Raw genomic sequence first — 8,809 nt, 5'->3', positions numbered from 1 at the left:
CTCTCTCTCTCTCTCTCTCTCTCTCTCTCTCTCTCTCTCTCTCTCTCCTTCTCTCCTTCTCCCTCTTTCTCTCTCCCTTTGTCCCCTTCCTCCCTTGCCTCCGATGGACTCTCCAGATCCCTTTGGGGAGAACAGCAAGTTACTGATTGTAATGGATTGCTTATAAAAAGAACTTACTTATGAAAAAGCATTGGGGAGAGGAGTGGGGAGGAAGGGGCAGAGTACCCCATTCTTCAGGGCCACGAGAGAGGGAGAAACAAGAAAACTGCACTGGGGCCAGTTCGTTTCTGCTTTGCTTGGTATCTCCTCTCAGCGTCTAACACTAACTTTGATTTCCCTTAAACATGAGCAGAGCTGTTGGAAGAGACGGGTTGTAAAGACACACACACACACACGCACACACACACACACACACACACACACACACCTCCCCTCGGTCCCCAAGACCACAGTAGCTACTTTCTTTAGCTTGGAGCGGAGGAGTCTGGTATCTCTCTTCCCTCCTTCCACAACCCTCTGAGTCCAGCTCAGGACATCTATCTGGCTGTTATTTGACCACCCCCGCAAGGTTGAGCTTTGCTTAGAAATTCTGTTCTACTCTTCTGAGAATCCCTAGAATTAGGGACATTTAGGCTTGAGGAGAAAAGGCTGGAAAGCAGGAGTATGTCCACCATTAACTTGAGAAATTGAGGGACTAGAATGAATATAAAATTTCTTTATTGGACAATTACTCTAAAAACGTGCTGTGTTGGGAACCTTTCTTCCTTTTTTTAACTCTTTTGGGAAGCAAGGGAAGAGAGACACAAACTGACAGAAGAATGCTTGACTGAGTCACTGTGACAGAGACAAACAGACAGAGGGAAACAAAGACACAGAGACAGAGACAGAGACAGAGAGAGGTTTCCAACAACAAATGACAGTTCAGGTGGCACTTTTGGAAATGTACCAGAGATCTTCTGAGAAGAATCGTAGCGTGTTTGAGTATCACAACCCAAGTAAGGACTTGCGTCCCATTGCAAAGTTGCTTTTAGAATGATCCCCAAATGATTACAAGTTGAGTATTGATAATTCTCCCCCTCCTTCCTCAAGTAATAGTGTTAAACTTCTCTTTAACATAAGTAATAAGAGTTTCCTGATAGTTTTTGCTGGTATTTAAGGTTTTGGTGGATTTGGGTTGGTTGTTCCACCCACGCCTCCTTTTCGGGAGAGGAGGGAGAGCCAGTGAACCAGGGAATGATTCGGCGTGCACTTGTGGGTACAAGAATACGGAACTTCGGTAAGATATTTAGAGATACTGTTTTGGTGTCTCCTACTTTTGTCAACTGGATAACTGACGCCCTTCCCGAGGATCCTGGGGCAGGGGTCAAATCGAAGGAAGAAGAGGAGAGAAAAGAAAAAGTAGTGCCACGGGCGGGGCGGGGCTCGATTACCAGGCAGGGCAAAGAACTAACCATTCTTACTAAGGGAAATCTGTTGTAGAGGCACTGCTTGCCTCTTAGTGCTGGGTTTCTCTAGAAATATTCCCAAGGCTGGTGGGGTAGAAGGATGAACGTTAAGATACTGCAAGCTGTGTGGTCTCCAATGACAACCAAGAGAAGGAGGGAGACTGACAGACAGACAAGGTGCTGAAAGGGAACTGGGACGAAAGGCGAGGCATCTAATTGTTACAAAAGCTTCTGTGGAGCGCAGATGGCAGCAGAATCACTCAAAATGAGCTACCGAGTTTAAGAAAAGAGAGCTGGGGGGGATCAGAAAGGGAGGGGAGGACAGGGGAAGAAGAAGGAGGTCGTCATAAGGACATCAGTTGCTGAGCGGAAAGGGGGGATGGAAGGATGGGAGAAGATAGGGACGAAACACTGGGGGAGGGGGAAGCTGTGAAAGTAGATAATCTTAGAACAAGTATAAATGTATGTGTGTATATGTGTGTGTGTGTGTGTGTGTGTGTATGTGCATGTTCATACTATTTTTGCCTCCAGCATGGAAAGGTGCTGATTCCACGCTCAGGCTAAGGCTTTGTAGTTCTTTCATTTAGATCCTGCTTTGCTAACTCGGGATCTGTGTATGATCCATCTTCGTTCTTCAACTCAATGTGTACTAACTCACACACACACCCCTTCTAGAATTTGACTCAAAGTAGTCTTACTGTGAATGGGAATTCCGCTGGAAAGATCAATAGACAGAGAATTATAAAGAACCTTGTGCAAGTCACGTGAAGGAAGGAATCCTTGAGAAATCCAGCAAATTCTTTTAGACATTGTACCAGTTGATCACCTACCTTCTCATTATTAAAATGAACAGAACCCAGAACATACTGCCAAAAAAAAAAAAACCAACAAGATAGTCATATTTTTCAATAAGTTGGGAAGTTGAAGGGAGTGATGGAATATGCAACTTGGATGCATCTTTAAAAGGCTTACATAGTAATGACTTCAGTTAGAGGCAACTTCAGCTGCTAATCTGAGCAACATCTAATTTCTAAAAGTTAGTTGCAGTTCTCTACCACCCCCAGGTCCAATAGTCCTTTATAATTCTCTTCCATTAACAAAGATGGGATTGGTTGACCCTATATCAACACCAAGTACAGGCAATCCTTGGTCTTAGGTCTTGATGGAAATGTAAACCTTCAGAGTATATCTTCAATCTATAACCCTTTATTTGAATGCCTATGGTGTGTGGGGGGGGGGTGCAATGGGAGGGATACAGAAGAAGCTTGAGTTGCCAGGCCCTCTATGAGCTCCCAATCTAAGTGAGTCCTCACATCTAACATGGGATGGCAGCACGGTGTTAAGGCTTGGTTACGGTCCTTAATGGTCAATAGGAAACTTATTTTACCGAAATTACATAGTTGTTTTTTTATCGTTAAGCTCTTTGGAATTGTGAGTGTGCGTATGTGTGTGTGTGTATACACATGTAAACATATATATACATACATACATCTATATGTATGTGTGCATGTGTGTATGTATGTATTTTCCCCCAGCAACTTCACAGCTCCTAGTAACCTCTCTGATTGCACAATATTCAGACTGCGATAACATTCACTTATGGTTGAGCAAAATGTAACTAAGTGTTCTGTGGTTGGTTGTAGATGGATTGGAAGACACATAAGCCTAGTAACTCTTACTTTTGATTGAGGATGACTCACACACCCATTTACAACCACAGTAAAGAGGAGAGATTGTGCTACCTCTAGGAGCCCATTTCTTCCTACCACCTAAAGAGAATTTTGCTAGACTTAGCAAGAGAGGCCTAGATCTCAAAGTCCTCTGCGAAACGCACTGATGGAGAAAAGTGGGTACACTGTCCCAGAACTTGGATTGTGGGTCTACACCAGCAAAAGAAAAAGGGAAATTCAGTAATTCTCCAGAAACGTAGATGTGTGTGGGGCAATTAGGGTGATTGACACCAAGATAACCCAGTAATGGCAGGACTGTTTGGGGGTGGGCGTGGTTTCGGTTTTGTTTTGTTTTGCTTTGCTTTTGCCTAATATGCCCAACTAACTGCTTCAACTCTACATTTTATATTTCAATTACAGCCATCGACGATTTTTAAATTGTTAACTGTACATTACAGATTTAGTATAAAAGACACTTGTTCCAACAGCGTGTTGGGCTAACAAGATGTGCCCTCTGACACTGGACTTCTAAAGAAATATGACTATTTACAAAGCGAGGTGCAACGTGGTTTTCTTTTTTTTTTCTTTTTTCTTTTTTTCAGAAAAGGAGGAGAAATGTGCTCAAGTTGAGTGGAGAGGCTTTCTTTCAGAAGCCCCTGGGATTGCAAACGCTGTTTAGCAAAAATGTACAGTAGTACTGAAATGTATCGTCCCTCCCTGAAACAAGAACAAGAAAAGCAGTGGGACCGGGAAGGTGGTTTGGGAACCGTTCAAGGGAAATATTGATGACAATCGTCATAATAACACATTAATATAGCTCTCAAGTTTTGCCAAGAGCCTTCTTCATGAGAAACTTGGCTGGTTGTGTATCGATATCTCCATTTTCCCAAAGAAGTCAGGAGTTTTCTGGGGTTCTTTATTGAACGCTTTCAGATACGTACCTTGGTGGGACGCAAAGCTAAGGGGCAGCTGGGGGGGTGGGTAGGAGGGTGGAGAGGAAACTAGAAACGATCGCTAAAGCTTTCTGTTCTCCCCGTCTCGGACTTGTGCGGTCTCGTTGTGTGTGTGCTAATGTTTATATAGTCTCTGCTGCTCCTAGCGCTGTGAAAGTTGAGCAGACACCAGATACCTGGTTAGCGAGAAAGAATGAACTCTCCCGGTTTTTCTAACAGTTCTAATTGGCCACAACTGGCAAGTAACACGGAGAAGGGGAGAGTAGATGCTGTGGGATGACCCCATGGAAAATAAGTTTGCTAGGACAAAAGTAGAGACTTTCTAGTTAAGCAAGAACCAGAGTTAGCTTTCCCAGGGAATCTGAGTCCGTGGTTCCTCTACCTTCCTTCTGTACAGCGCTCAAGCAGAGCTGAAAGCCGGGGGGAACTTACAGAGTCTGTAAAGCGTCGTTTGCGCACTAGAAGCTGGGAAACTAGAACCACTCTTGAAAATCTTGACATTTCACTGCCCTGTCCAGCCTGCACCAGGTTAAAAGTCGTCAGGGTTGCGAGACCCTTCACTTGACATGTCAAGTACCGGCTGTTCTCAGTGCCCTCTCTGGAGTGCGGAGCTGAGGAAGTGAAAGGTTGGAGCGATAATTGGGGAGGGAAAGCTGGGGGGAGGGGCAGCTAGAGAAGAAATGGGGAAGTAGATGAGGGAGAATGAGGCAATATACTGTGGGGTGGAGTGGGGGGGGGGGCGCAAAATAGGTCTCCTTGGTTTCCCTGTCTTTGGTGTTAATGGAAGCACACACATACATTGGAGCCCCGTGGATGGATAAAATATTCTAGGACCGTGCTCTTAGGCATAATCAAGGCTACAGGAGCCTCCCCAAGCCATCATCTTTTATAATTGGAACCGTCAATCAAGACATCCAAGACAAAGTCAGAACCAAGACGGGTGAACTCAGGAGAGAAGTCTTGATTGTAAGGAGGGAGGATGGGCGGAAGGGAGTGGGGGGAGCACTTTGCTCGAAGTTGGCGGAGAGGCCTAGAAGAAACGAGAGTGAGATGGTAATTAAATTGGAGCTTCCTCCAAGGGTTGCTTAAGATGCCTGCTTCTTGGGCAGGGCTTTGAGGAACTCCAAGTTAAATTATCCCCATAAACCAAAGCCCAGTCACCCCCGGGGTGGGGAGGAGTTTTGCCAACTCCAGCTCTACTGGGAAACTGCCTTGTTGTCTGTTCGCACCCTACTCCTAGAAAGTGGAGCGGGGTTTATGTTTCTGGGAAATGGTCCGTCTGACTTAGACTAGTCATCCGTCCATAATTCCCACCTCTCTGTCTCCATATGGATTTAGTGTTCCCTCTCGGTGCCCCCTACCCCCCCTCCAACCATTAGGTCCTAATCGTCCACATCAATAGGACTAAATATTCCCAGAATTTCTCACGGTATCTGTCCGAAAAGGCTAGAAGCAATCTGAAATTAGATTGGGGAGTGGAGGTGGAAGTGGGGTGGGGTAGGGAAGGGAAGGGCATCTCCAAAGAGAGTAAAAAGTGAAGGCAGGTGCGGTGAAACTTACTTCCTAAGGACTTGACCTGGAAGGTGGGGTGGGGAGAGTGGCACACTTGGGCTGCAACACAATGTGTGTCCTATTCTGGTTCAACATGATATTTAAAGGTAAACCCAATGGCTACAACAAATTGGACGGAGTTAGGTAGTTGGCGGGTCTCACCTTGAGGTGGTGCAGCGGTCCCCCTCAACAGGAGCCGGTTTTAAGGGAGGTGGGCAAGGCTCTTCTCTGTTTTTCCCCGGCTTGCCGGGCTTCTTGTGAAGACAGCCACAGTTGATCTGCTTCTAGACTTAAGCGCTACCGGGTTGTCTGAAGAAGCCCCAAGAACATGATTTGTGGTGAAAGGAGAGTCTGACCTGAAAGAACAGGATAGACGGCCAGGCCGTCAGCCAGAGATCTGCTGAACTCAGGGATTCCCTTGGCCTCGGGTTTCCATGACTAGGGCCTTCTAGGCTCTGCCCTCTGAAAAAGCGCTCCGCACCTGGCTCCTCTCTGCAGCTACAGATAGTAAACTAAGTCAACTTCCAGGAGACTCTCAGTGAGCCGAAAGGCGAGAGGCAGTGGCGCTCCTCTCCCTGACGTTACTATGAGTTCTCGTGTTCTACCTCCCCCGGGTCCTGGAAAGTGCAGCTCGCAACATGGTTTGGTGAGGACAGAGAGGGGGTTCATTTACCCCTCTAGGAAGATTCATTATTGTAAAATGATGGACCCGTGTCTGTTTACTACCGTAATAATTACCACTCATTCTCACCACCTAATGTGCTCTCGGAAATGAAGGTTCTAGGTGTCCAGGGAGTGGGCTGTGATGGGATTAGGGGTTGGGGAGTGACTGAGCTGCGGAGGCTGGTGATCAACCCCAAAACAGTTTTATTTTGTTTCTGTTTTTGTTTTGTTTTTGTTTTTGTTTCCCCCAAACTCCGAAGTCGGAGTCTTCTGAGCGTGAGCTCTCTGGCTGGTTGGCGATCAAAAAGCCCGCAGAGGGATCTGGCTTGTTACTAGTGAGGTCACAACCCAGTAATCCCTGTAGCCCTAAAAGATCTCCCCGCCCCCAGGTCCACCATTCCCCAACTGTCCCTAAACCCTGAACTCTCCTCTAATCCTCTGAGAACTTGAATCTAGAGGACACTCGACTCTAGTCGATATAAGTGCTTCAGGGCATGATCTTCTCTCCATCAGAGAAGCTTGTGGTGACTGTTTGGAAAAGGACACTTAACTGATTTAGGGAGGCTTTCTGAATTGCAATAAAGGGCACTTTATGGGCTTTAAGAAATATTCATTTATCTTCAAAGTTTGGAAGGAGACCACAATCCAACTATAACAGGATAGGTCAAAGCCATTGGTGACTAAGCATTACTCAAATTAAAATTATGATGTTGCTTTTTTTTTGTTTTGGGGGAGGGGTAGTGTAATATCATCTGGGTCATTTAGATTTAGAACTACAAGGGATTCAGTGGTCATGTAACCTAATTCCATTTTACAAATGTGGAAACTGAGGCTCAGAGAGGTCCATGGTCACACGCGGAGTATGTAGCACAACTCTGATTTGAACCTCATGTCCTCCAAATCCAGACTGTTCACTCCACCAAGTTGTAAATACAATTTTGAAGGTCTGAGGTACTTAAAAGTCACTGTCCTTTGAAATCATAATTTAATAATAATAACAACAATAATCAGAAATCTGTGTATTTATTTTTTTCTTTGAAATCTGACAACTCCGCTAAAAACCACACTATATAATCACGTGGCTTCAGAAACTTTGAAAAGAAAAATGAAAGTTGTCAGATGGAGAAGGGGAGTGAGTAAGCAGTTGGACCTACTCCATTTAATATAAAGATGCAGATTATGCAAGGCACTGATTCCAATATTTTTCTTTTAATGTTACCCTAACTAGTGGACAGTGGGGTCTTGAATGCATAATCCCAGTCCATTCAAATAGACTCAGTTTCGGATCTTTTGAGATTCAAATCCTTCCCAGTGTATTGAGATGAGCTGTAATAATTATGGGATCACAGACGCAGATCCTGAATATGGGGCATTTGGAATGCACGCAGAATGTTGGAAAGAATGTTTTCATCTTGTTGGGATGCGGTCTGAGAACTTTGAAAAGATCGCCACTCACTGAATGCCGAGGCGGTGGTTGATGCTATTGCGTAGCAGATGGTCTTTAAAACTTCTTTAAAATGCTGGACCTCATGCAGATCCGTCCCCCAAAGAGACAGAAGCACCAGAATAAAAACTGAAAGCCCAGATTGATCTTTGTGTCTTTTATGGAAGAAAAAAAAGTTGACAAAATCTGCGAAATCTGAAGGCTCGAGAGCCATGTCAAAAAGGAAGTAAAAAAAAAAGGGTAACCCCCAAGGAAGCTCAGATATAAAAAGAGGAAAGGTGTGAAAACATGGTTTATTGCCGCCGCCGCCACCACCCTGGCAAATGTTGGTTTTCACCTTGTTAGCCTGTCATGTGTCGTCCTCAGAGGTGACCTTTGGGGTCTTACACAGTCGGAGAGCCATTCTTGCCGTGTGACTGGAGAGGCCAAGAGGAGAACAGGTTATGAAGCAAATGAGACCTTCGAATAGTGACACCTCCCCCCCGAAAGGAATTCAATCCCCTGGTCCTCTTTACTTCTTTTAAGTGGGTATCTCTCCACCTCGGTCCACCCCACCTCCAAGTCAGTGCTTTTTCCTTATTCCCTACGACCAAATATAGATCACTTTCTTTGATTCCAGTAAGCTCCTTAGACAGAGGTTGCCTCTTAAATAGCAATAGGATCTCGGAATGGTTAAACAGCTACCCTGAGGATGGAGGCATAAGAGGTTGGGGCATCAGAGAAAATTACTGTGTGCAGCTCTTCCTCATTGGTTAAAGTGGTGGTGTCAGAACCCTGGAGTCCCCAACCACCATCCCCACTCCAATTCCCTCCTTTTCACCTCTTCCTAGAACCATTTCCCTCTTTTCCCAGAACTTACCTTCCTCCTTCCCATCTCCCACTTTCCCTCCCCACACCAGCACCGCTGGGCTGAAAAGTGCTGCTCCCTACTAGAGGAATAAACAAGGCAAGAAAACCAGATACGAACTTCAGAATTCAGCACTTCTTAGAGAGAGAGAGAAAGAGTCAGAGGAGGAGGAGAGTGGAGTGGGGGAGAGAGAGAGAGAGAGAGAGAGAGAGAGAGAGAGAGAGAGAGAGAGAGAG

At 45.4% G+C, this 8,809-nt stretch overlaps 1 protein-coding gene across 2 annotated transcripts in view; it reads left to right on the top strand.

The window, feature by feature from the left end:
* Positions 1–8,809, top strand: part of NR5A2 (nuclear receptor subfamily 5 group A member 2) — a 183,533-nt gene that overhangs the window by 4,286 nt on the left and 170,438 nt on the right. The gene's annotated exons all lie outside the window — the stretch shown is intronic.

Source organism: Vombatus ursinus, unplaced genomic scaffold (assembly GCF_900497805.2).
Source record: "Vombatus ursinus unplaced genomic scaffold, bare-nosed wombat genome assembly UNPS02014909.1, whole genome shotgun sequence".
NCBI lineage: Eukaryota > Metazoa > Chordata > Mammalia > Diprotodontia > Vombatidae > Vombatus > Vombatus ursinus.
The sequence above is the reverse complement of the archived record's forward strand: the minus strand, read 5'-3'. Positions and strand labels throughout refer to the sequence as shown.